Source organism: Somniosus microcephalus, chromosome 32 (genome assembly GCF_052327205.1).
Source record: "Somniosus microcephalus isolate GS21.2 chromosome 32, FLI_Smic_1.0, whole genome shotgun sequence".
NCBI lineage: Eukaryota > Metazoa > Chordata > Chondrichthyes > Squaliformes > Somniosidae > Somniosus > Somniosus microcephalus.
In genome coordinates, this window is record NC_141018.1 from 19,693,166 (window position 1) to 19,713,266 (window position 20,101).

At 48.7% G+C, this 20,101-nt stretch overlaps 1 pseudogene across 1 annotated transcript in view; it reads right to left on the reverse strand.

Moving 5' to 3' along the window:
* LOC147097325 (semaphorin-7A-like) overlaps positions 1–20,101 on the reverse strand; it is a 56,869-nt pseudogene that overhangs the window by 20,774 nt on the left and 15,994 nt on the right. The window contains exons 4-9 of the transcript XR_015074356.1: positions 19,114–19,212; positions 11,430–11,532; positions 11,228–11,344; positions 6,605–6,726; positions 3,896–4,074; positions 2,474–2,582 (exon numbers count right to left, since the gene is read on the reverse strand). The product of XR_015074356.1 is annotated as a semaphorin-7A-like (transcript). The remainder of the gene's footprint in view (positions 1–2,473; positions 2,583–3,895; positions 4,075–6,604; positions 6,727–11,227; positions 11,345–11,429; positions 11,533–19,113; positions 19,213–20,101) is intronic.

A 20,101-nucleotide genomic window follows, 5' to 3' on the forward strand; every position in this document is an offset into this window, starting at 1 on the left:
GCAGAGGCAAGGTGTGCCATGCTACTTGGGGAAGGGGCAGATGTTGGAACCACTTTCAGGACTGTGGTTGCGACTTTTCATGTGCTTTTCATGTTATAAATGCTATGATTCAAGGTTTATAGCAGGGAGTGTGAGGAACTGTCATGGCGGCTGCAACTCACAGACCTATTGTTTGATGAAAAGTGATTGGATATATTTTTTGCTGGTAGAGTATGAATTGTAGCAATGATGAGGGGAAAATATTTGAAATTGAGGCGAAAGCTTTTGTGTAATATGATTGGTGAATGTTGAAGGGAGACAAAATCTTATGTCCTGTCCACTAATCCTTACGTCGTCACATTTTTGTTACACTTTTTGTCAACATTTTCCATTATAAATTTTTATCAACATTTATAATGAGAACTATCTATGTAAACATGTCACGCTGTAATTACACCCTCCCACCAGCTGTGGCACTGTGGTGCCTCAGATTTGTGTTTTCCAGCAAATCAGCTTGTAATGCAGAGAAATTCCTAGGCTTCAACCAACTCAAAATCTTTGCTTCTTAAATTGCTGCAAATTTTGCTACTTAACTAGGGAAGTGTGAAGTGATAAATTTTGGTAGGAAGAATGAGGAGAGGCAGTGTACAATTTTAAAGGGGTGCAGGAACAGAGAGACCTTGTTGTGTATGTACAACAAGTCTTTGAAGATGGCAGGACAAGTTGAGAAGGTTGTTTAAAAAGCACATGGGACACTTGGCTTTATTAATAGAGGCATAGGGCTGGATTTTCATTGAGAAGTCAGGTAGGAGGCGGGACTACAACTTTCGGGGTTGTAGTCCCGCCTCCATTGAGTTCTAGCCAACCCACGCGATTTTGACTTGATTGACCTTGTTGAGCCCGCCCAGCGGGCTCAGCAGGCCAATTAGGGGCCACCCAGCAACAGGTGACGTCACAGATTGATATTTCATCTGTCAAGACCTTTTGACAGATGAAATATCAGCGTTTCACAGCTGTTTGAAGCTGTCAAACACTGGCAATCTGTATTCCAAGTTAATTCCTTCCTCTCAGGATGATTTAGAGATCTCCCCGGAACAGAAGGCTGAATGCTGCAATTTTTGACAGATCATGGCCATTCTGCTTTCTGTGCCGGTGAGATGAGGGACTCCCGAGACCTGAAGGAAGGAAGGCTGTAAAGGTAAGTAAAGGTATGTAAAACTTATTTAAACACTTTACACACATCAAACACACTTACCTTTGCTCTCATGCACCCATCACTCACCTGAACACCGGGCATCTCGACCCCTCCAAGCCCTTCATCCCGACGGTCCGCCTCCTCTAACTTGGCGTGGTTTGGAGCCATCGGGAATCCCACACTTCAACATTAAAAATAGGGATTAGGCTAAAAACTGTCCGTTAACTACCTGTTAACAGGCAGTTAATTGGCACTAATCCCCTTCCCGCCTCGGGGAGGTGGGTCCCAGTGTGGAGCGGGTACCCACCTCCTTTGAAACTGGCATGGAGGCGGGTTGGGGGCAGGATGGGTTCGGGACCCCCGATTTCGGGATTTTAATCCCCCGCACGTCGCCAATCCCGCCTCCAAGGCCCAATGAAAATCCTGCCCATAGAGTTCAAAAGCAAGGAATTTATGCTAAACCTTTATAAAACACTGCTGGAGTATTGTGTTCAATTCTGGGCACCACACTTTAGGATGGATGTCAAAACCTTGGAGAGGGTGCAGACATAAGTTATGTGGAGAGACTGGAGAAGCTGGGGTTGTTCTCCTTAGAGCAGGGAAGGTTAAGAGGCGCTTTGATGGAGGTGTTTAAAAGTATGAAAGGTTTTGATAGAGTAAATAAGGAGAAACTGTTTCCAGTAGCAGACGGGTCGGTAACCAGGGGACACAAATTTAAGATGATTGGCAAAAGAACCACAGGGTACATGAGAAAACATTTTTTTTTACACAGTGAGTTGTTGTGATCGGGAATGCACTGCCTGAAAGTGTGGTGGAAGCAGATTCAATAGTAACTTTCAAAAGAGAATTGGATAAAAACTTGAAGATGCAAAGAATTCTGGGTAATGGGAAAGAGCAGGGGAGTGGGATTAATTGGACAGCTCTACCAAAGAGCTGGCATAGGCACGATGGGCCAAATGGCCTCCTTCTGTGCTGTATCATTCTATGATTAACCATAAATATTACTATAAAATTCGAAGAATCATGTAAAAATAAGCACAGGATGTAGGTCTATAAAGTGGTCACTGAATTGCTATCCACATGCCCTGGTCCAAAATCCCTCACCCTCTAAGCTTGCTTCACCTGAAGACTATACTGCTCATGTGCGACACCATGAGAGAGTGACTAACGTAATAAAAATATAGACAGTCCAGCTCTTCAAAGAATAATTAGTCAATTACCCCTAAGTATATCAGTCATATTTTCTGCATCACAAAAAACTCAATGCATCCAATCGATGAACACTCAGTCGTTTCTTACCGTGCCAGGTCTGGGCTCAGGAATACCTTCAGTGAAACCTTTAAAAGCAGAAGTTCTAAACACGTCACTAATGTCCTTCATGGAGTACACGCATATTGCTGTTCCATTCCTGAGAAAAAGCAAGATATTTGATTGCATGTTCAGGTTAAGAAATAGAAATAAGACGAACTGTATTGAGTCTCCTGCAAGGTACCAAAACTGAAGACCCAAACCTTGGTTTTCCTGGCTGGGTTTGGACAAAATGTCCTCCACCCAGTGGAACAGTTTAAAAACTGTCTCTTAATTTTCTACTTTCATCTCCTGAGTGCAGAATCTGAACCTGATGGATATTAGAGTGTAGGATCTGAACATGATGGATATTAGAGTGTAGGATCTGAATATGATGGATATTAGAGTGTAGGATCTGAACATGATGGATATTAGAGTGTAGGATCTGAATATGATGGATATTAGAGTGCAGAATCTGAACATGATGGACATTAGGATCTGAATATGATGGATATTAGAGTGTAGGATCTGAACATGATGGATATTAGAGTGTAGGATCTGAATATGATGGATATTAGAGTGTAGGATCTGAATATGATGGATATTAGAGTGTAGGATCTGAACATGATGGATATTAGAGTGTAGGATCTGAATATGATGGACATTAGGATCTGAATATGATGGATATTAGAGTGCAGGATCTGAATATGATGGATATTAGAGTGTAGGATCTGAATATGATGGGTATTAGAGTGCAGGATCTGACTATGATGGATATTAGAGTGTAGGATCTTAATAGGATTGCGTGGAGCTCCATGGGCACTGGGACTCTCTGGAACTTCACTCAGGCAGCCTTTCTCCGTGTATGAGTCCACATACTGGGAATCACAACTAAACCCAACCCTGCCCTCTCTCCATGTCCACGATAGTGCAATAATGCCCAGGTGCACATTAAATGGTAAGGTTTTATTGCCCTCTCCCCCGTCCCCACATGGTTTGTTGCACCTTTTTCCCCTGGGAGAAACTGCCCCTTTAACCATGGACAAGGCCCGAAGTGTACTTCCTGCAAAGAACGTTCCTCGGATGAGAAACCTCTCTGACCTCAACCTGCTCACCCCCACATCACTTACACACATTTCATGAAGTGGGGTTGAATGCCTCTTGCTCGATTGGATTCTAAAGACCTTCTAATGCCCAAGAAAGAGTTCATACATTTTTGCGATATTTATTCATGGTTCATTGAATCTCACTGCTTGGGAAAAGTGAAGCAATTTCTAACGTGCAATGAAGATGTGACTGTGCGGGGCGGGGGATTGCGTCAATAACCTGAGCAGGTTCTTCCATGTCGGGATGGGTCAGACTTTGATGGACCAGCTTTTATTTTGCGTTGTGTTTCTATGTCCGAGGACCTAGTTTGCAATTCATGTGACTCACCAATTACTGTAAAAAATTCCATAAACTCTGTCTTCACTCTCATCGCTTGATCTAGCAATGAAGACGTCTTCAATCCTGTTGAAATGCACGTTGTCGGTAGGAATATTACACAGCAGTCGTGCTTTCAGAAAGGTCGTCCATTTATTTTGCAAGCGCTGCCTGGAACCGCCACTGTCATCCTTCAGAGAAAAGAGATCAGAGCCTGTAATATTGCATCACATGTACAGTAAACCTATTAGGAGAAGTGGAATGAAACTTGTCTACCATGAGGTGACCACAATGTGTGGTCCCAATGACTGAGTACTTAGAGCCACCTTAAATCCTTATGCTGTGACATCAATGAGCACCTCTTGCAAGCACTGTGATATAAACAAATGCAAGGTATCGATCGGAATTGTGTGAGTATAAGGTAAGGCTTTCACAATAAGATATGGATTTACAGAGATATGTGTGAATACAGACTGCCCTTGCTGCAATGTACCTTTCTGTAGGAATAGCACCAGTTACAGATAGTGATCATTGGATTCAACACTAGGTTCTACTAGATTGCTCCATGAAGCAACAGCAACAACAACTTGCGTTTATATAGTGCTTTTAACATAGTAAAATGTCCCAGGGGGCTTCACAGGAGCGTTATCAGACAAAACTTGACACCGAGCCACATAAGGAGATATTAGGGCAGATGACCAAAAGCTTGGTCAAAGAGGTAGGTTTTAAGGAGCATCTTAAAGGAAGAGTGAAAGGTAGAGAGGTTTAGGCAGGGATTTCCAGAACTTAGGGCCTAGACGGCTGAAGTCACAGCCACCAATGGTGGAGTGATTAAAATCGGAGATGCGCAAGAGGCCGGAATTGGAGAGGCGCAGAGATCTTGGAGGGCTGTAGGAGGTTACGGAGATAGGGCGTCCCTCGATGTTGTAAGTGGAGTTAGTGATCTGGCCACCTGATGGCTCAGTAAGGAACAATGGGCTAAAAATTGGGTGACTAGCGCCACATTTTAGCGCCTAAAGAGGCAGTCAGTGGCTGTAGCGCCACTGGCTGCGCCTCCTGCGATATTCAGCAGGGGCGCTAATGGTGGCGTTAGCCTGTTGCGCTGCGCCTCCACCGATGACGTCATTGGTGTGCGCAGCGCCCCATTAGCGCCCCGATCACAAACAGCGCCAGGTTCCCAGGGCCTTGCTGCACCGGCAGAGGTGCAAGTTAAGGTGGAGGTGCGGGGCGGCCGCTTTTTTCGGCGGCCGCCTGCCAGCACCTCCGTCGCCGGCCTCCTGGCACCCCCCCCGTGGCAATGCCGGCTGTTTCCCGAGAGCCCGGCACTTCTCCTTGGTGCCGGGCTCTTCTGCCGGCACCCGCAATCGGGGATCATGCTGTTGCAGGCCCCTCCCCCTTAACAGGGGGAGGAAGGCCTGTCGTATCGCTGCGGCACGTTGCGCTGTGAAATTCAGTTTCTGCGCCCTAAGAGGGACGCGGAGTGCCTCGAGCCGCGCCCCGTGTCCCTCTTGGGGCGCTCAAGCTGAATTTGCGGCGCTCGCTAATGCGGCGATCGCGGCGCAAATTCCAGCACCCAGGCGAACTTTGCCTAATGGTGGCGCCTCAGGCCAATTTTTAGCCCAATGAGTCAAACAAACCCCAGAAAATCTCAGGTTCACTCTGTGGCCTGAGCGGAGTTGGATGATCTCAACTGGGATGATGGGGCTGCTCCGAGTGGCCCTTGTTGACTGCAGGTTAAAGGAGTGGAATATCGGCCGGGGTTCCCGCTTCCCAATCAGCCAATGACTCAGACTGGAAGGGAGGAGGTCGAGCGAGGACAGGATCGAGCTCAACTTTATCATCTTGTAACTCCGGGTTCTGCCTTTCAAAGCCAACAACGGCTCGTGGGGTTCGTCTGTGGCCGTTTTGTAGCCCAAAGAGGAGGGAGACCGGGACAGGTCAGCGTCAGAGCAAAAGATGCAGAGATGGATTTAAATACATTCAACGCTTTTATCAACAAAGTGGATCGGCCACTGGCTATCAAAAGAAATGAAACTCGGGCGGTTTCTGTAACAAGCATCCGATCTGCATCGTCAGTTGTACACTCAGTCAGTAAGTTGAAAACCTACCCCAGTGTAGGGATATGATTTTAAACAGGGCCCTAAAGGTGCTCTACAGAACACTGAGAACAGACAGCAGGAGCGCTCTACTCCCATCTCTCAGGAAAGTGTGACAACAGGTTAGAAACATAGAAGATAGGAGCAGGAGTAGGCCATTCAGCCCCTCGAGCCTGTACCGCCATTTAATGAGATCATGGCTGATCATCCAAATTCAGTACCCTGTCCCTGCCTTCTCCCCATATCCCTTGATCCCTTTAGCCTTAAGAAATATATCTAACTCCTTCTTGAATATATTTAATGAATTGGCCTCTACTGCCTTCTGTGGTAGAGAATTCCACAGGTTCACCACTCTCTCTGGGTGAAGAAATTCTTCCTCATTTCTGTCCTAATTGGCCTACCCCCTTATCCTTAGACTGTGACCCCTGGTTCTGGACTCCCCGACCATCGGGAACATCCTTCCTGCATCTAGTCTGTCCAGTCCTGTTAGAATTTTATAAGTTTCAATGAGATCCCCTCTCATTCTTGTAAACTCCAGTGATTATAGTGAAGTTTCGCGGTGATGTAATAAACACCCAGCTGAGAACGGCAGCAAGTCACGACATGATACGTTGGGCTCACCCACCTTACATACACGAGCAATCCGGGATATCCAGGGGTCAATGTCCGGGTTATCCGGCAAATTCTTTTCTCTGAAGAACATGTAAACCAGATCGTCCATCTGTGACATTCCTACAAACTTAGGATCTAAACGGAAGAAAGCAGGATTATAGATAAATAATATGAAGGCTCGGAGAGAACAGTCTGATGCAGATCAGGGGCAGCACATCTTAAACTGGAAACTGGAGACACAGTAAATAAAAGATGGCTGGCAGTCTGTGACAAGATGTAAAGAAAGAACTTGCATTTATATAGCGCGCTTCACGATCTCAGGGCGCCCCAAAGCGACTTTGTAAAGTGTAGTCACTGTTGTAATGTAGAAAACGCGGCAGCCAATTTGCAGACAACAGGCTCCCACAAACAGCACCGTGCTAAATGATCAGATCATCTTTCACTGATGGTGGTTGAGGAATAAATATTGGTCAGGATACTGGGGAGAAATAGTGCCATTGGATCTTTTACATCTACCCGAGAGGCAGCCGAAAGACGGCACCTCCGACAGTGCAGCACTCCCTCAGTACTGCACTGAAGCGTCAACCTAGAGTTTGTGCTCAAATCTCTGGAGTGGGACTCGAACCCGCGTGATGCTATCTAAGGGTCCTGATGACATTCCAAACAATTGAAAGATTTGAAGCTCCAGCTTTTTCTATATCCTGTTGTCACGCACCTCCCCAATGTCAGGGAAAGTCTTCAGCCTTTCTCCCCGTGTGAGTCTGCGCTCATTCATGCCGTCACTGATGGTGCAAGTGCTGAGTTTTCCATGTGGCTTTATGTCACGTCAAAAACGAAGGAGTTCGACCGAGATTACAGAATGTGTGAAACTCTCTGTCTTGTATATATCTCCCAAGCCCACGGGTTCCATTGAAGACACTAATGCAGGCGTGAAACCAACTGAAGCCTTGAACTGTGGAGCCCTGCTAACCAATTTGGGTCAGGCTTTGCAACAGAGCTACCCTACATAACAGAATAGAAACTATTTGCTGCTATAAGTGTCTCCACAGACCTCAGTTTCCTCATATTGGGTTCCTTGTCGGTGAGTCAGTCACAATACACGATATTGCTTCACTCGTTGTCCCTGCTACATTAATATGTCACTTGGGTTTAGTTTTTTTGAGCAACCCAGTCTGTGCGTCACTGCACAGAGAGGAAACCCGAAGCACAAGATAAGAACATAAAAACATAAGAAATAGGAGCAGGAGTCGGCCATTTGGCCCCTTGAGCCTGCTCCACCATTCAATGAGATCCTGGCTGATCTTCTACCTCATCTCCACTTTCCTGCACTATCCCCATATCCCTCGATTCTCTTAATATTTAAAAATCTATCGATCTCTGTCTTGAGAGTGTGACCCCTGGTTCTAGACTCCCCAGCCAGGGGAAACATCCTCCCTGCATCTACCCTGTCAAGCCCTGTAAGAATTTTGTATGTTTCAATGAGATCACCTCTCATTCTTCTAAACTCTAGAGAATATAGGCCTAGTCTACTCAATCTGGCATAGGACAATCCTCCCCCATCCCAGGAATCAGTCTGGTGAACCTTCGTTGCACTCCCTCTATGGCAAGTATATCCTTCCTTAGGTAAGGAGATCAAAACTGTACACAATACTCCAGGTGTGGTCTCACCAGGGCCCTATATAATCACAGTAAGATGTCTTTACTCTTATTCTTAAATCCTCTTGTAATAAAGGCCAACATACCATTTGCTTTCCTAATTGCTTGCTATACCTGCATGTTAACTTTCTGTGCCACAGAAGTGCCAAACAATTACTATCTCCAACAAGCGAGTGTCTAACCACCTCCCCTTGACATTCAACGGCATTACCATCACCGAATCCCCCACCATCAACATCCTGGGGGTCACCATTGACCAGAAACTTAACTGGACCAGCCACATAAATACAGTGGTAACAAGAGCAGGTCAGAGGCTGGGTATTCTGCGGCGAGTGTCTCACCTCCTGACTCCCCAAAGCCTTTCCACCATCTGCAAGGCACAAGTCAGGAGTGTGATGGAATACTCTCCACGTGCCTGGATGAGTGCAGCTCCAACAACATTCAAGAAGCTCGACACCATCCAGAACAAAGCAGCCCGCTTGATGGGCACCCCATCCACCACCTTAAACATTCACGTTCTCCATCACCAGCGTACCGTGGCTGCAGTGTGTACCATCTACAAGATGCACTGCAGCAACTCGCCAAGGCTTCTTCGGCAGCACCTCCCAAACCCACGACCTCTTCCACCTAGAAGGACAAGGGCAGCAGGCGTATGGGAACACCACCACCTCCAAGTTCCCCTCCAAGGCACACAACATCCTGACTTAGAAATATATCAGCCGTTCCTTCATCGTCGCTGGGTCAAAATCCTGGAACTCCCTCCCTAACAGCGCTGTGGGAGCACCTTCACCACACAGACTGCTCCAGTTCAAGAAGGCGGCTCACCACCACCTTCTCAAGGGCAATTAGGGATGGGCAATAAATGCTGGCCTTGCCAGCGATGCTCAGATCCCATAAACGAATAAAAAAAAACTTGGATATATTACATTTAGTCCCCTCATCCAAATCATTGATATGGATTGTGAATAGCTGAGGCCCAAACACTGATCCTTGCAGTACCCCACTAGTTACAGCCTGCCAACCCGAAAGTGACCCGTTTATTCCTATTCTGTTTTCTGTCCGTTAACTAATCCTCAATCCATGCTAGTATATTACCCCCAATCCCATGAGCCCGAATTTTGTTTAATAACCTCGTGTGGCACCTTATCGAATGCCTTCTGAAAATCCAAATACACCACATCCACTGGTTCCCCCTTATCTATTCTGCGAATTACAACCGCAAAAAACAATAAGACGTCTTTACTCTTATACTGAAATCCTCTTGTAATAAAGGCCAACATATAATTTGCTTTCCTAATTGCTTGCTGTACCTGCATGTTGACTTTCAGTGATTCGTGTACAAGGACACCCAGGTCCCGCTGAACACCAACATTTCCCAATCTCTCATCATGCTTTTCTATTTTTCCTACCAAAGTGGAAAACTTTATATCCCCTTGAAGCCTCTTTGCATCTTCCTCACAACTTACATTCCCAGCCAGCTTTGTATCATCAGCAAACTTGGATATTTTACATTTGGTCCCCTCATCCAAGTCATTGATGTAGATTGTGACTAGCTAAGGCCCAAGCACTGATCCTTGCGGTATCCCACTAGTTACAGCTTGCCAACCTGAAAATTACCCATTTATTCCTACTCTCTGTTTTCTGTCCGTTAACCAATCCTCAATCCATGCTACCCCCAATCCCATGAGCCCAAATTTTGTTTAATAACCTTATCGAACCTTTTGTTTAATAACCTTATCGAACCTTATGGCACCTTATCGAATGCCTTCTGAAAATCCAAATACACCACATCCATTGGTTCCCCCTTATCTATTCTGCTAGTTACAACCTCAAAAACAGATTCATCAAACCTGATTTCCCTTTCATAAATCAATGTTGACTGCCCAATCCTACTATGATTTTCTAAGTGCCCTGTTACCACGTCATTAATAATAGATTCTAGCATTTTCCCTACTACTGATGTCAGGCTAACTGGTCTGTAGTTCCTCGTTTTCTCTCTCCCTCCTTTCTTAAAGTTGACTCCAATCCTTTCCTCACCCGACATCCCCAAATGCGCGCTTCCGGCTAAGATCGCAGCTGGATATTTAGCAAACGAAATCCAGGATCCCTGGCATCGGCTGCAGTCATTCGCTAATATTGGTAGACAGGAAAGCAGCAGTTCTTCTGTGGTCACCTCACCCTTCTAAAGGGGACGGATGTTGTGCTGAACTGTCTCGTGAGTCCCTCGATGTCACAAGTTGAGCAAATCCCATCTGGCCCCCTGAATGGCTCAGCGAATTTAGCCAATGACTCGCTGAGCCACACAGACCAAGGAAATGTCAAGTTGACCAGTCTGGTCTGTGCTGAGTTCACTGATCAAAGCTGGGGGCTATTGAGGGGGCCACAACTGGTCTCGTTGCCCATAGGTCAAGGGGGGATAACGGCTCGGGATCCCGATCATTATCCAAAGGCTGCTGCTGGAAGTGCACATTTGGGAATGTCGGGTGAGGAAAGGATCGGTGTGAACTTTAATCCCTCCCCCCACCTTCCAGAATGCAGCAGTTCTTAAAGGGCTGTTGCTCTTTCTGTTGTAGCACACTGTTCTGCCTGGGTATGGTGAAGAAGATGGAGTGCCAAGGGCCAAGTGCCAGAAATGTCCTCTTCATTGGGGGAGATTTGGATGTGTTACATGAGCAGCGTCTCCAATTTTTGTGGCAGAGGAAGCCCTCCTCTCAGAACCAATGTGCAGCGAGTGCGACAGGAGGGGAAGTCCCAGACCTATTCCCCGGCCTATAACTTCTGGTGCTTGTTAGTGAACCTCAGGAGGCACTCACGGAACTGATCCTGTCATGAGGTACTGCTATTAAGAGAGGAGGGGTCACGGAAGAAAATTGGAGATGGAAAAAAAATATGACGACCCTGCAGCAGTGACATGGGAGAGAGATACGCGGAGATCGAAACATTTAACAAGGGTGGGAAAAACGATTGTGTTCACACTTACCATCCATCCATTGGTCAATAGAATGTAACCATGACATTGCACCTGCTCTTCTATACCCTCGAAGATGCACACTGTTTCCATTATCATATAAAGGTGCTACGGAATAGAGTCGTTCTTCTGTAATTAGAAGTAAACACACACACTGAGTGAGCTGGTCCTTGGTGTCCAAAGGATTCTTAGCTTGAATTGCAAGGGGACCTACCCACAACCAATGAAGTGACGGCCTGTTTTGGAGTGTAAGGACAGACACCCATTCCTAAGGAATGTCCTTGTCCGCTGATAATTAGATTAAATTCACCGTTGAACTGTGTAAAAAAAAAAAAGGTTGGTTAGCATTTTTATTTTCTAAAATGAATGGTTTAATCTGATGTAACAGATGACCAGTGGTCCAGGAGGGATTATTACTTAAATGGAAAGAAAATATTGCGTGCGGAAGCAACTCCATTATCGTTGTATCACCCGACTGCCAGGATGGGAGATGACGATCTAGTTGGACTTAGGAATTGTTAAAGTTAAAAAGGCCAATGTTGTTGTCCCAGGATTCCTTGGGGTGCCGCAGGGATCAGTGCTGGGGCCTCAGCTATTTACAATCTATATTAATGGCTTAGATGAATGGACCGAGCGTAATGCATCCACGTTTGCTGATGATACAAAGCTAGGTGGGAAAGTAAGCTGTGAGGAGGATACAAAGGGCTCGATTTTCCTGCAGGTGTGAGGAATTGTCGGGTTCCCCGAATGTCGGGGTTCCCACACGAATCTAAATGGGTCTGCCAGATTGATGCAATTTTCCCTCAATTGGCCAATTCATTTCCAGCGTGTGGGAACCCTTGCTAATTGACTATTTCCAGTCAGAAAGCCACACAGTATGATGTCACCATTCGTGGTGCTTTTAAGGTCCACAGCAAGCATTGCTTCCTCTGCAGGCTTCCAAACGAACCATACAGGATGGCAGAGGAGCCTGCAGCAGCTGTGGCCAGTGCCAGACCCCGAGCTGCCTCCAAATTCGACGAGGCTTCACTCCAGGCATTATTGGATGGGGTTAGGGCCCACAGGGAGGTCCTCGTCCCTAGGTCAGGGAGGACGAGGCCTCCCACTGAGACCAAGGCTGCATGGATGCAGGTGTCAGCAGATGTCAGCTCGCTGGGAGTCACCAGAAGAACCTGGATACAGTGTCGGAAACGACTCCATGACCTTCACCGTACAGGAAAAGTAAGTATGAAGTTTCCATCACCCTCAAACTGATCCCCATTGCCTTTCCTCACCAGCACTCAGCTTCAGCACTCTCTTCCTCCACATCCCACTTCACAGTCACATCCATGCACCCTTACCCATTCCCTCTCTCTCTATGCTCACATTCACCTACCTATTCCACCATGCAGCCCTCACACTCCCTCTCACTCTGATGCTTTGAACACAACTGACAACACACAGGGAGGGCCCTTGGTCTTGCAGCCTCACACCATCCCTCTACGTATCTTTGCTATGCAATCTCTACACTCACTCCTTCATTCTCACTCAAACTCCACTTGTCTCCCTCATTGCAGGAAAAGAGAGCTCACAACAACAGAGTGCGAGCCAGGACTGGAGGAGGCCCACCCTCAATAGCCCACCTGACCCCCTGGGAGGAAGGAGTGCTGGAAATTGTCGGGGCTGATGTGGCTGCGGAAGCTGGGGAAGGAGAGACAGGGGCAGGCCTGCAAGCTGGTGACAGAATAGTTTTCCATCTCTCTCATTGACACAGCATGAGTCGCTGTTATGATTCTGAAGCTACATCATTTGGACTTATGAACATCGCAAAATCCAATGTGCATGTAACCTTGGCATCACATCTCTAACTCTTTCCTTTACTCCCCCACAGGACCATCCAGAGCCCCCGTCCCCACTGTGGAGGAGGAAGAGGCTGAGCAGCCAGACTCCTCAGAGGAAGCTCCAACCTCTGAGGGCGCAGCGTCAGCAGAAGTAAGCGCAACCAGCACCAGCGCAGTCACTCACACCTCGGGGGGACCTTCGGGACATAGAGTAGTGTTGTCACCTGGTGTTTCACAGCTCACAAGTGAGCCTCAGCAGATTCTGGAGACAGGGACGGCAGTGGGGAGTCCTCGTCGGAGGGCGCAGGACTCTGCCAGCTCGGCTCAGCTGCATGTCGACCCTGTGTCTCTGGGTCCATCCGCAAGAGAAGAGGTGATGGATCTCCATGCACAGATGCAGGAGTCTCTGGCAGGTTTTGTTTCCAGGGTCGCTGCGAGTGTGGAGCGAATGGAGGAGTCCATAGCGTACATGAGCAGAGCCTTAGTGGAGTCATTGGCGCATGAACGCATCACCACGGAAAGGATGGCTACCTCCGTGGTAAGGCTGGCTACCGTAGAGGAGAGGAGGGCTGAGGCCGAGGAGAGGAGGGCTACGGCCGAGGAGAGGAGGGCTACGGCCGAGGAGAGGAGGGCTACGGCCGAGGAGAGGAGGGCTACGGCCGAGGAGAGGAGGGCTACGGCCGAGGAGAGGAGGGCTACGGCCATGGAGGAGCTTAGTCGCCAGGCTATGGAAAACATGGTGAGTGTTCAGAATAGAATGACATCTCTTGAGGAGCGATGGGCATCTATTGAACACAGAAACCAGACCTTCATGGAAGTCCTTCTGAGTAGGACTTCCAGTGTAGATACGGGTCCCCATGGCCCCGCTGATGTGCAGCAACTTGCAGGCGCTGAGGGGGACCTGATCCATGAGAGGGAGGTTGTTGGCACACCTCAAGGAAGTGGGGGCTCCTCTCCACGCGCTCACACTTCCATGTCACTGCAGAGCCCTCGGTCAGAGCCCCGCCGGCGTCCACACCCAAGTGAGAGAGGTGTCTCAACCCCTGCACAGCCGCAGGAGCAGCAGACTGCTTGCGAGCCCTCACAGGCTCGCCACCCCAGAGGACGCCCGCCAAAGGTGTCGAGACAGGAGCAGCAGGAAAGTCAGCAAGGGGCCTCCACATCTGCTGAAGCCACAGGGGAACCACTACGTAGGAGCACGCGTAAGAGAAAAATAAAGCACCACTAATCACAAGGGTAGTCACTTGGGTGAAAAGTTTTGTATATAGTTATTATGTCACCAGTATCTTGTTTATAAAAAATCTGATGGCAACTGCTGCAGTTGTGGCGTGTGTCATTTGGCAAATGGGGATTTCGCATTGAGGCCTTAGGATTGCTTGCCATTGTCAGGATGCTGGTCAAATAGGTAGAATGCACAGGGTTTGGCCATTGTTCATGCTCAGGTAAGAAGCAGCGAGGCTACAGTGTTTGATGTACTAGGCTAAGCAAATCTGGACAGGATGAGTGCGTTCCTTGCATCCCGGGCAGCAATGTTCTCGCGTAATGGTGCCGCTGGTTGATGGGCCTCTGCAGGATGGTCATTTTCGCACTCCTCCTCCTCCTCCTCCTCAGCATCATCTTCATCCGAGGCGGGTCTGTGAGGAGCCACTTGGTCCTGAGGAATCTGCAAGCCACGACGCTGTGCCATGTTGTGAAGTGCACAGCAAACCACGATGATTTTGGAGACCCTGGCTGCTGAGTACTGTAGGGCTCCACCTGATCTATCCAGGCATCTGAAGCGCATCTTCAGCAATCCGATGGTTTGCTCGATAATGCATCTGGTGGAAATGTGGCTGGAGTTGTAGCGCTCCTCAGCTTCGTTGGTCTCCTCAACGGCGTCATTAGCCAAGTCCTCAGGGGATAGCCCTTGTCTCTAAGTAGCCATCCCTGAAGTTCGTCTGGCGGCCTGAATAGCGGAGGCACAGTAGACTGGCACAGTATGAAGGAGTCATGGCAGCTGCCAGGGTACTTGGCACAAACATGCAAAATCTCCTTGTGGTCATACACCAGCTGAACGTTAAGGGAGTGGAAGCCCTTGCGGTTGACAAAAACTCCTGAATTGCGATGGGGTGCCCTAAGGGCCACATGTGTGCAGTCAATGACGCCCTGCACCTTTGGAAAGTCTGCCAGATGAGCTAATCCAAGCGCTCGTGCCCTCACACTTGCGCGATCCCTGGTGAAATGGATGTGACTGTGCGCGAGGGCAAAGTGGGCATCGGTTACCTATGTGATGCATGTGTGTGCGGCCGCCTGGGAGATGCCGCTGATGTCTGCTGCTGATCCCTGGAAGGAGCCTGAGGCAAAAAAGTTGAGTGCGGTGGTGACTTTGAGGGCCACTGGTAAGGAGTGTCGACCTGGTCCTCTGGGCTCCAGGTCTTGCTGCAGCATTGCGCAGATGTCAGTCACTACCTTTCGCGAAAGTCGGAGCCGCCTTTGGCACTGCTGCTCAGTCATGTTGAGCTAGCTGACCCTGTGTCTGTAGGCCCTGTTTGGGGGGTATCTCCTGCGTCGACGGCCTTCCATGCGCTGGCCCCTTCTGGCCTGTGCTGCCTCAGGTGGCTGAGCCGCAGCCTGTCGCTCCTGCTGGTGCTGGTGCTGTTGCTGCTGGATCTGCTGCTGGAGATCCTCTAATGCCAAGAAGGGAAGGAAAAAAAGGCCTCCCATGCTTCTGGTAGATGCCTCCGTTGAGGAGGCGCTGAGTTAGGGTGGCGAGAGGGGCTTCCCAGGAGCTCACACTGGAGAAGTGTGTGAGGCTCCAACCTTCCACAGCTGTGCCTAAGCCTGGAACAAGTTGCCCCAAGCCTGAAACAACAAGGTCCTGCAACCTACAAATGATGTCTGATTAAATCTCTTCTTTCCTGATTGACCTGCAGCTGATAGTCAGCAATCCGATATTGTTCACACCAGGTTTCATCAGCGGGGTTCCCACCAGGCGTGTTTAACGTGGGAAAAGGCTGAAAATAGCAAGGGCCCCTTAAAATGGCATTATAGATGCCAATTATTGGTGATTAAGGTGCCTGAAGACCAGTCCCGCCTGCTGCAGGCAGGACTGATTTGGGTCGGACAGAAACGCCGGGGTGAAAATTGGACGGGGCGGGGAATCAGGAGGGGGGGGGGTCGCGACCCCCCTATTTTTGCGATTTCCTCCCCCCCCCACACGCCTGAAAGCCTGCCTGACGGCTCCAGGAAAATCACCCCCAAAGAGTCTGCTAAGGGATATAGACAGGCTAAGTGAGTGGACAAGAATGTGGCACGATGGAGTATAATGTGGGGAAATGTGAGGCTATTCACTTTGGTAGGATGAATACAAAAAGAGACTAGCCCAGGAATTCGGGTCCCAACGCGTGAGTACGCACGGGGTACTCACGCGTGGACCCAGTGGAAGTGCCGGTTTCTTGCATGCACTGCGCATGCGCGGGAAACCGGCACTTCCGATCCTCTGAACAGAGGTTCAGAGGTCGAACGCGCGCGCAGGGGAGGCTGCGCGTGCGCTTTGAACGTAGTTTTTTTTTTGCAGGTTTTCACGAGAGGTTAAGCCTGTAGGATTTACACATTTAAAAAGCAGGCGGAAGGCCTGCTTTTTACAAGGTAAGTGGTCAATTAATTAAAATTAAAACATTTTTTCCACAGGTTTAATATTTTTTAATACTTTAAAGCAAGGTAAGTTTATTTTTAGTCCCTTTTTTTATAAAATTATTTTTTTCAAAAATTTAAATTATTGTTTAAAATAGTTATTTAATGTAATTTATAGTTTATTTAAAAAGTGTGATGTTTTTTAAAAATTTATTTGAAGGTTTACTGTTATTTTGAGGCCTGTAGTATTCATAAGTTTAGACAGGTCTTCCTGTAAATGCTATGAATGGGCTTTTCCCTCCTCCGATTGGCTGCCCATGACCACGTGATCCCAGGGGACACATCGCACTAACTACGCCCCTGGGACACGCAAGCACAGCGCGCCGGCAGCTGGGCCAGGCCCAGGAGCGGAATTCCACGGGGCCCTACAGCTCAACTGCCGGTGCGCAAGGTAAGTGCAGGTCGGGGGCTTGCACCCGCGGGAAGCCCTCGACCCGAATTTCTGGGCCACTATTTTTTAAATGGTGAGAAACTATTAAATGCCCTTCCACACAAAACACAGAGGGCTAAAAATTCAGTGGCGCCCCATTTGGCCCGCCAGTCTCGCCTGGGCGCCGGAAGTCCCGCCCCGGAAGGAGCCGCGAGCGCCAGCCCGATATTCAGTTTCAGTGCCCCAAACGGAAGCGCGGCGCTGCTCGAGGCGCCTCGTATCCCTCTTGGGGTGCTGCAACTGAATATCGCAGCGCAACATGCCGCAGCGCCACACGCTGCGGCACGGTGCGCTGCGGTACTGCAGGCCTTCCTCCCCTTCTTAAAGGGGAGGGGCCTGCACCAGCGCGATAGGAGACAGCGAGTGCCGGCAAAAGAGCCCGGCACCGAGGAGAAGTGCCGGGCTCTTGGGACACAGCCGGCACTGCCCGGGGGGGGGGGCTCAGGAGGCCGGGGACGGCAGCGCGAGGAGGTGCTGGCAGGCGGCGGGCAAAAAAAATGGCCGCCCCGCACCTCCCCTTTAATTAGCGCCACTACCGCCGCAGGTAGGCCCCCCTGAACTGGTCGCAGTTACAGCGGGGGGCGCGACCAACTATCGTGATTGGGGCGGTAGCGGGGCGCTGCGCACACCGATGACGTCATCGGTGGCGGCACAGCACTACAGGCTAAAGCCGCCATTAGCGCCCCGCTAAATTTCACAGGAGGCGTGGCCAGTGGCGCTAAAACCACTAAGTGCCCTCTTTGGGCGCAAACTGGTGGCGCAGCCCACCGAATTTCGAGGCCAGAAAGTTAACATGCAGGTACAGCAAACAATTAGGAAGGCAAATGGTATGTTGGCCTTTATTGCAAGGGGCTTGGAGTTCAAGAGTAAGGAAGTCTTGCTGCAATTGTACAGGGCTTTGGTGAGGCCACACCTGGAGTACTGTGCACAGTTTTGGTTTCCGTACCTAAGGAAGGACATACATGTCTTCAAGGGGGTGTAACGAAGGTTCACTAGATTGATTCCTGGGATGAGAGGGTTGTCCTAGGAGGAGAAATTGAGTAGACTGGGCCTATACACTCTGGAGTTTAGAAGAATGAGAGGTGATCTCATTTGAAACATACAAGATTCTGAGAGGGGTAGTCAGGGTAGATGTGGAGAGGCTGTTTCCCCTGGCTGGAGAGTCTAGCTAGGGGGCATAGTCTCAGGATAAGGGGTCGGCCATTTAGGACTGAGATGAGGAGGAATTTCTTCACTCAGAGGGTGGTGAATCTTTGGAATTCTCTGCCCCAGAGGGCTGTGGAGGCTCAGTCGTTGAGTATATTCAAGACAGAGATTGATAGATTTTTGGTCTCTAAGGGAATCATGGGTTGTGGTGATTGGGAGGGAAAGTGGGGCTGAGATCGAAGATCAGCCATGATCTTATTGAATGGTGGAGCAGGCTCGAGGGGCCGAATGGCCGACTCCTGCTCCTATTTCTTACGTTCTTATGTTCTTGTCTCAGAATGTATTTCATCAGAAATAAGCATGCTCAGGGACAGTGCAATTACCAAAGTAGTCGAGATACATGATACGTTTATTACAATTTGACTCCTTCCTTTGAAATGATGTCAGGCATTTTAGAGGCATGGCCATGAAATTGGGTTTGTGAAATTTGCTTTGTAGAAGGAGGAACACCATTTGCATCACACTAATGTCCATGGGATTTCCTCGATTACGTTGCAGGTTTGTGGCGCATTGGGGGGTAATTCTGACTTTGGGAAATAGTGTATAACAGGCAATAACGGCTTAACCACCAAATATACACTCTGACCGATCGGGAGAGGTGTATAACGGTCGAATGATCCGATATCACCCGCTGTACACTATCGAACAAAGTCAGAATTGCCCCCAGTGTGTCTGAGCTCCCTCCCATGCTGTCTCTCTACCCAACTTTGGCTACAACTTTAAAGGTGAAACTCACAATTAGGAGGAATAAATTATCCAAAATTACTTACGAATAGCCAACATCGTGGTTCCTTGGCATTGGTTCCACACAGAAGAATGTGAGTTGCGTTGAATCTTTGTAAGACCATGACAAAATTCTCACAGTAACCCTGGAGTTAAATAAAGGTCATAAATGTTTAAACCTTGTTAAAGAAATGGGACAGCACAATACCGCAGATACCCATTGAAAGAGATATCATTCAAAATGTGTTTAGGAAGGTTTCTATATAATATATGAAAAATCTCAGGCCCAAAATGCCACAGCCCGTCCAGCACAACAACCTCAGCAACTCCAACGGGTGTGTGGCCTGGAAATAGGCCGAGACCTGCAGGAGCTTTTGTTTGGAGTGGAGGCCAGGGCCTTGCTCCAAACAAGGCCACGGACGCTGACTCCCTGAGGCCTGACAAATCCTCGGAGGCTGATATGTTGAGAAGAAGGAGATGGCGGAATTGGGGGTCTAATTCTGGGCCATGAGGAGGGAATGGAACAATTTTTAAAAACTTTTTTTTAAAGACGGTTGCTGGGGATATAGTCTAGCTTTTCAGAGGGAGGAGGGAGGACACAGCATCCTTCCCAAGCCAACAGGCATTTTGCAGCTTCCTTTGATTAGCGGGCACCCGAGATGAATCCATAGAGTCATAACGGCACAGAAGGAGGCCATTCGGCCCATTGAGTCCACGCCGGCTCTCTGTAGAGCAATCCAGTCAGTCCCATTCCCCCGCTCTATCCCCGTAGCCCTGCAAGTTTATTTCCCTCAAGTGCCTATCCAGTCTCCCCTTGAAAACATTGAGTGTCTCCGCTTCCACCACTTCCGTCGGCAGCGAGTTCCAGGTCCTCACCACTCGCTGCATAAAAAAAGTTTTTCCTCACACCCCCCCTGTATCTCTTGCCCTAAATCTGTGTCCCCTAGTCCTTGTACCATCAACTAGTGGGAACAGCCTTTCCCCGTCTAGCCTATCCAAACCCGTCATAATCTTGTACACCTCTATCAAATCACC